This window comes from Larus michahellis, chromosome 1 (assembly GCF_964199755.1).
Source record: "Larus michahellis chromosome 1, bLarMic1.1, whole genome shotgun sequence".
Classification (NCBI taxonomy): domain Eukaryota; kingdom Metazoa; phylum Chordata; class Aves; order Charadriiformes; family Laridae; genus Larus; species Larus michahellis.
The window spans coordinates 161,458,683-161,466,707 of record NC_133896.1 but is presented as its reverse complement, the minus strand read 5'-3'; positions in this window follow the sequence as shown (position 1 = coordinate 161,466,707).

The window sequence follows — 8,025 nt, the reverse complement described above, 5'->3', positions numbered from 1 at the left end:
TGAAATTTATGTTCCTCTGGAAATTTTCATTTTATTAAGATGAGATTTTCTGACATTACACGAGTAGCTCACTACCTAAATAATTAGTGAGAAGGAAAACACTGGCTGGAAACAATGTAATAACTGGTTATTAGACAATTGTTGAAGTGCTTCTTAATTCATAAACTAGTCTCTCTGCTCTTATCATTGCCTATTTTTTATCAGTAATAGATGTAGAGTTAAATACTATACATTACTATTAGATTATGAGCAGCCTCCTAGTGGCACTTCAGTAAGATTTTCACAGCTTAAGTAGGAGCCTCTTATAGCTAAAATGACAATAGATTTTTGCATCACTTTCATCTTGGGCATAATTTTATGGAGTAGAAAGGAATTGTAACATAAAATGACTCTTCAGTCAGTGTAAGTTGCACAGCACAGAATGATGCTGAGAGCTTTCAAGTTGCTTAAGGGCACCCGCACTTATCTCCAAAGCTGTTTGTACTACCAGTGGAGTCTTTAGTATATATCCTCAGAAAGCCTTTCAGTATTTACTGGAGATTAAGGCTGGTTCAGAAATTTAGAGGATAAGCCTGTACGTGGATCATAACTTTCCTTATTTGTCAAAGCCAAACTTGTTTCTACTCTGCATTTCAATTTCAGGCATGCTAAATAGCTTTCTGCTGTATAGAAATCAAACACGAAAGATCAGAGATATTTGCCTTGGCTTCTGAGAGGTCAGTGTGTCGCTTCCTTTTGGGGAGAAAAAAAGAAAGGATGAAGACGTATAATGCTTTACTGAGTCTACTTTTATGTACAATTTACACAACCTCCCTGATGACTGTGTTTTTGAACAGGCGTATGAACAGACTTCAGAAATCATTTGTGTTTGAGTTCCCAGTGAAACTCTCTGCAGAGAAGCTGCTACAAAACAGCATCGTATGGCCTAGTGTACTGAGTCCTTGTTTTAATAACTAGTTGCTTTTATTATCAGTCAACAGCAGTTGGGTGAGGCAGACATCAGTTTTTGACTGACATCAGTTTTTGGCAGACATCAGTGGATTTTGACTTCTATTTCTATATGAATTTTGCATCTTCTGAAACTACAGCAATTTTCAGTAAATAGTTTTCAATTAATACTTCCAGGTAAATACAGGGGATAATTTTCTGTTCTGTGGGCTTGTGATCTTATACTCCATCACAACAATCTGAAGTGTGTTCTGCATAAAAGTTTTGCCCACAACTTGATGAACAAGAAATGTAGTTATTCAAATAATGAAATTGGTGAGTCAAATAAAAGCATCTTTAAGAATTTTTGTATGAACTGTAATAAAAAACTGTTCTTTTATTACTTACAGAAGGAACAGAGGATCAAGTTAAAGATTTTCTCAAATACTTGTAAGACTTGTTAAATAAAACTAGTTTGATTGTTTGCGGTTTTGTGGGTTTTTTATTAAAAAGTAAGAAGTATATTTTGTGTGATTATAATAATGAATGTTAAATTAAATTTAAAATATTTAAATATTTTTTTACTAGGAGGTTGATACTAAATATTACCTTGATTTTAACAGGCAGCTAAATTGTACAGGATTATTTATTCCTCCAATCAAAACAGATTGAATTCCAAATATGAAATGTTTATTATGAAAGCACATAAGCTCCACACAATAACAGTTTTATTAAATTTTCTAGTAAATTATATGAACAATAAATTAATTAAAAAAAGTTCCATTTATTGACGATATATGACTAAATATGTTTTTTGTTCTAAATGATTTCTACAATTCTAATCTATGCTATATTGAATATATTTCATATTCACTAGGATAAATTTAACATTTCATTTTATGGAACAACCTGGATACTTGCAGTTACACTCAGGGAAAAAAATATTTTTTCACTTGCTGTGATTTCTTTGCAAACATCTGAAAAGAAATATGTTTCATATATCACTGAATTAACATGATTATACTTAAACTCTGTGTCCTGGCTTTAATTGACATTTTGCTTTACTTTAGTACTCCCACTGCTACCATGTAGATCTTCGAATTACGTTAAATGCAGGCATATGGATCTACTTAACATGGTTTCACACTAAATTTGTACAGTGCTTGATCTTCCCACTATATAATGGCACTTTTTTTGTTGCCAACACATTCATGGCCTACAGCTGACTGCTTTTATAGCTTTTAATTAAAATCTGAAGTGGAAAGTGTCTATTAGTCAGTGTGTGAAAGCAGTCATAAAGAAGAGGTTGTACAAACCCTGCATAAGATGGATAGCAGTTACATCACTTTTCCCACCTTTGTCTTCATGATGAAGAGAAGCTCATTCGAGTTAATTATATCAAAGTGGGAGGTCTCAGCGGCAGAGCCTATTTTGACAAGTGCCCTCAATTATTAAGGACCTACAAATAAATTTGCAAGCCAGGAGTTCTATCAATATTTTATTGGCTTTCACAGACTTGTTAGAGAATCTCTCCTACAGTGTGTGGACTCATTTTTATTCATGTCATTCTTTTTCTTTTAGATTGGCAGCTGACCTTGTATGTCATCTTGCAGGTTTGGATATTCAATTTTTTTTTCTAAAATGTATGTTTTCAGAATGCCTGGAATCTACACACACATTTCCACTCTTGAATTTGAAGAATGTTAATTTGTCACACACTCTGTAATACATTTCCATGAATTTCTTTACCTTATATGTATGTTCAACCATTACACAGACAGTTTCAGATCCTCTTCTGATGAGCAGCATCGCTGCTTCATTGCCTCAGTAAATGAGACTGAAATTTGCCTCATTCTCTTGTAGATCTTTCCTCTTCCAATTTATAAGCATACTGCTAAAACACCCACAACAGGTTTGAAATAACTTAAGAAAAAGCTTAATGTAGTTTAACTGTCTTCGCTAAGTAAGTTTTGGTTCCTTTTTGGAAAGAAAAAAAAAAATCACAAAAAACCCAACAGCAAAAAAACTACTGCACATTCTGGTATTGCTTTCAGATTCGTACTACTGTCTTTCTTTCCTTCTCCCTAGTCTGCAGATAACTTTCTCCTTTCTAAGGCCTTTCTCTTCTTTTTCCACAAATATTCTTTGCTGCGTTTCCTCTGTTACATTACTTCCCCAGCATGTCCCTTCATGTCTGACAATATTTTATAGCTTTTCTTCTCCTTGTCGGAATATATTCCTCATGAAAGTTGTTGTTCTTGGTGTCCCTGGCAATAGGCTTGTTGATTGCTTTTGGAATCTGTTTTTTCCTTTGTAGTCAAAGAAGTGGCTGTCAAGAAAGAAATCAATGTCATGTGGTGAATTCCTTATAACTATTGGAAAAAAATTATTTTAAAAAGTCTTCAAAAACAGGGTCATATAAACCAAAGTGATATCATTACAGTGCTCATAACTTTGGATCTCCTTATAGTGCAATCAAAATGTGGATCATAATATATTAAATAAATGTAAAAATATATATACATTGGTAAAATAGTTTAATCTCACTATGAATTTATAAATATGTACATGGCAATATTTTACTTTTTTTTTAATTGAATGAAACAAAAATCTGATTTGATTTCCTTTATTCCAATAAGGCATATTTTTATTCTTTTGAAGTTATCAACTGAGAGCCCAACCTAAGGTTTTCAGGCAATGAATGCAGATAGGCACAGCCTGTGGTAGTGAGCACACAAGGATCGGCAAAGTAAGATGTATAGAGATTATTACACAAAAAAATTACACAGTATTTAATTTGATGCTTTTCTTCTTGGCGTGGAAGATGAGCTCTCTGTTACTTAAGTCTGCAGAGCTTGTAAAGATTTAATAATTATACAAAACATTATGTATTCCAGCAATTTCATTATGTAAACTACTTCTGGTATTTATTAGTGTCATTCTGTGCTCTTGCAGTTACTGGCATGCATCTAAATCCTAGCTGACCAAGTCCAGTCCAGTGACAGGTTTTCTTATTTTTGATTAAAGGAGGAACCTTTTCTGATTTTGCTTTGTACTGTGAAGGAAGAGAGATTGATTAGCTGTGGTCTATAATGCATTTGTTAGAGGTCTGCAAAGAATTCAGTCACATGGTACCAACCCTTCTTTTGCTCAGCTGTTTCTTTCATGGCAAAGAAAAAAAAGAAAAAAAAAAATCCAAACCAACAACAAACAGATGTATCCTAACTTTGACTTAATTTATGGTCACATTCCCATGAACTCCAAAAAAGAGAATGTCTTCCCTAGTCGCTGTAAACAGATATTTTAAAATCACTCTGGTCTCTTAAACTGCAAAATAAAAGTTAAGTTGTATTTGGGACATAAAGGTAAATCTATTATACATAGTAATTTTCATAAGAAGTCAAACCATAGTGTTTCTGAACATAAAAATGTGCAATAGCATGTATACAATGTATGTCATTGTGTGTTATTAGCCATTAATTTATCAGGCAAAGAAATAAAGTATTTACATTAAACATCAGTAAATGGGATATTGAAGTGTTTGTATTAGAAAAACTTATTATATTTATTAACATCTAAGCACCCAAAAAAAAAAAAATAATGCTTTCAGTTGTGTCTGGTTTGGACTTTCAGAATCCTTACAGTTATTTCAAAGACAATTATACAATAATATACAATAATTATACAATAAATGAAAAATAGAAAAATACACAATTTCATTATATAAAAATGGCCGATTTTCAAATTATTAAAAAAAAATTAATTTCAAAGTAAAATATCTTGTAACTACTGAATTTCAATGACTAAGAAATATTTTTTCAGGTGCAAAAGGAACATTGCTTTAATTGGACAACATGAAAGATGGAAGTTTGTACAACAATATACAGGACAGGCAGTAATTTAATTACCGAATTCTTGATCAAAGGATTTTAGGAAGCTAATAGTAAGAAATATTCAGTTAAACAATTCTCTGACAACCAGTCTATGCCAAGTCTTTATATTATTCAAAGGTACTAAATCTTGGATTTCATATCTGGAGGTCAAGGGCACACAATACTGGAGTCCCAACTCAGTCTGGAAGTCTGAAGAGGGACTGTAAGTGCAGAGAAGAGCCTGAGGCTCTTTATTACTTCCTTTGAGGGAACTTGTGAGGACTGTATCAGAAGGACGTTCTTTTTCAGAATGGACTTGTGCAGGTGAGATTAATTTACCTAACATTCCTTATTTAAAAAAAAAAAACAAAAAACAAAAAACCAAAAACCCCAAAAAACTAACAAACAAACAAAAAAACCCAAAAACACAACATAAAACAAAACCAAAAAAACCCCATAAAACAACCCACAAAACCCAACAAACCAACCAAAAAAACCCCCAACGAAACAAAACATTAGCAACTTAATTCACTTCAGTAATAGAGAAAACTTGAGTACTAGAACTTTTGAATCTAAACCTATATTTAATTTCTATTTCATTTTTCCACTCTCCTTCCTAAGCCTTTTTTTGTTCCCCATCTTCAAGAGGGGAATAAATAAAAGAAAATGATGGAAATGCATAAGCCTTTCCACTGTTCTGCATCTGGCACAAAAGCAGATCTCAATGTACAGCATGAGGAATTAGGGTATATTTATAGGAGGAGGTAAGTAGAGTTAGTCCATCTGGGAGGACAACTTGAATGTGTGTAAAATATCCTAGAGACTGAAGATTCAGCACAGACCAGGACTGTCATGGAAGGTTATTATCAAGATAAGTCTGTTGTGTTTGCTAGTACAAAGAGGCTACTGTACTGGTAACTCAAGAGGGATTTGAGGATTGCACCTTTTTCAAATAGCTGTGTTTTTTATCAACTGCCTTCTATACACCACATATTTCAAAAGAGCGTGTTTTGTAAAAGGTGCTACAGTGACCGATAAGTGAATATTTCATCCATTCTCACAGAATGCAGTCTTAAAACAAGCAGTTGCTCCCACGCAGACAATCCTCGAATTACAGACTATCACGAGTAATTGTGGCTAAGAAGGCCAGAGAAGAAAAAGGATGTTAACAATGTGTATTTGACAAAAAAGGAGTCAGGGACAGTCTCTACAAAAAATAAAGTATGCTTTGCTTTCTACAGATTTATTTTTTTTAACTTAATGGGATGGTAGAAGAGCAAGTAATTTTTATTTTTTTTAAATTTACGTACTGAAAAGAAATGTATTATCTGTTACAGGTCCTTAAAATGTATATTCTGTTAACATTATTAGTTTCTTAAAAATGTGTTTCCCAGTTGATAGTCTTAATCAATTCCAGGAGTATTATAAAAATAAGAGAAAAAGTGAAACCTGCTATGTAGTTGCATGCACAGACTTAACTCTCTGAAACAATAAGGAAGATGTTTATTTCCCCTTAATTTCTTTCAATTGTAGTCTTTGTAGTTAGTGTATGTGGCATACTAAGCTTGACATTTTCAAACAGAAGCATAACATAAGCTGACAGTGTCCGTTTATATTGTGAAGTAGGTGCCACAAGGAAAGGGCAAAAGAAAATACTTTCTGTGGAACAGACAGACCATTTACCAGCAATAGCTTTCATTTTATATATTTCATGTATGACCTGTTGCGGAAAATCACTTTGTTCTCTGAAACATCTGTGGTATATTACTGAGGAGAGGAAAGATGGATTATTGTGTTATACATTGTTTTTTTTATTTTTTCATCCTATGTGAGTTTAGTGCCAAACAGCAAAATTTAGGAACATACATGGGACAAATCCAGTCACTATGACTCTGTTTTCTCCTTCTCCATCCTCCCAGAGAGTAGCATCCAGTACAAAATAAGCAGTAAACTGTCCTCCACATTGAACCACCAATTTATTTTTTTTTTTAAGAGAACATAGCAAAGAGCAAATTGCAGAAAAATAAATACAACAAATTCCCCTTTTTCTATACCTCATTATATGATCGCATTATTTGGTTCTTTTTTCTATTGGATACTTCTAGGCCTCTGGTGACAAATGGGTATCAATAGGCTTGCCACGGTAGTGCTGAGATTTTGGGATTTATCATACACTAGGGTTGAGAAAACAGCCATCCCTCTGCTTCTCTTTATGAAGTGTCACTGCAAGCCCTGGAGCTCAGTGGAGCCTAGTATTTTTCCTATTTGTCACCTTCCAGCGGTAGACACTGCAGGTAAGTGATATGGGCAAATCCGTCATGCAGCAGGAATGCCCAGTGATCCCAGGCAGGCTTGAGAAGGGGGTGTTGACTGGGGCACTTGTGGCAGCACATCATCCAGACCCTTTGTTGGATTTGGCATGGGATCAGTGCCGCATGTAGCAGATCTACTGCAAATGGAATTGGCATGTGTCCAGTGGGCTGATTGATATGCCAACTACTGTTTCTATGGGAGTACTTTTTTTTTGTGGTGTGGGGTTTTTTGTATATTTTTTTTGTGTGTGTTTTGTTGTTAATTCCCCTAACAACCGTTGCCTTTTTACCAGTCTTCACTGAAAGGCAGATTGACTGGTTTAGTGTTTTCTTTTCCTGCTATGAAAACTTCAGCTTGTCATTTTAATTATGAATCTATGGGGCACACATATACAAAGCAAATTGTGTCTGAAACTGCCTGGAGCACTTCATAATCTATTGGTGATGCATATTGCAGTTAGTCATTGGTGCTGAGTATTCATGGAAATGGCAATTAAATACAATTGGTTGTTTGGTCATTTAAGCATTGTTCTCTTATTGTTGTGTAAGCCTTACTATCTAGTGAAAATAAATGATAATTTACGTCAATGCACATTCATAGCATAAGATTGTCATGGCAACATTTACATAAATATTGTCTGTGGCATCAGATAGTCATATGACAGTTGCACCCTGAATAATTATGTCTTCTAACAAACCAGTGATTTAGCTAGCCAGACCTTTGCCCTTTTCATTCCATGAACAGTATTTGCAATTATAGGTGATGTGTGCATACGAAGCATTTCCTGGTGGACAGTGAAGTTTTCAAAACAGCAGACAACCCAGGTCTGCATATCATATTGAACGATGAGATCTAAAATGTTCCTCTTTCTTTCAAAAGTACATATACAATTGCAGGTTCTTAATCTATGCAA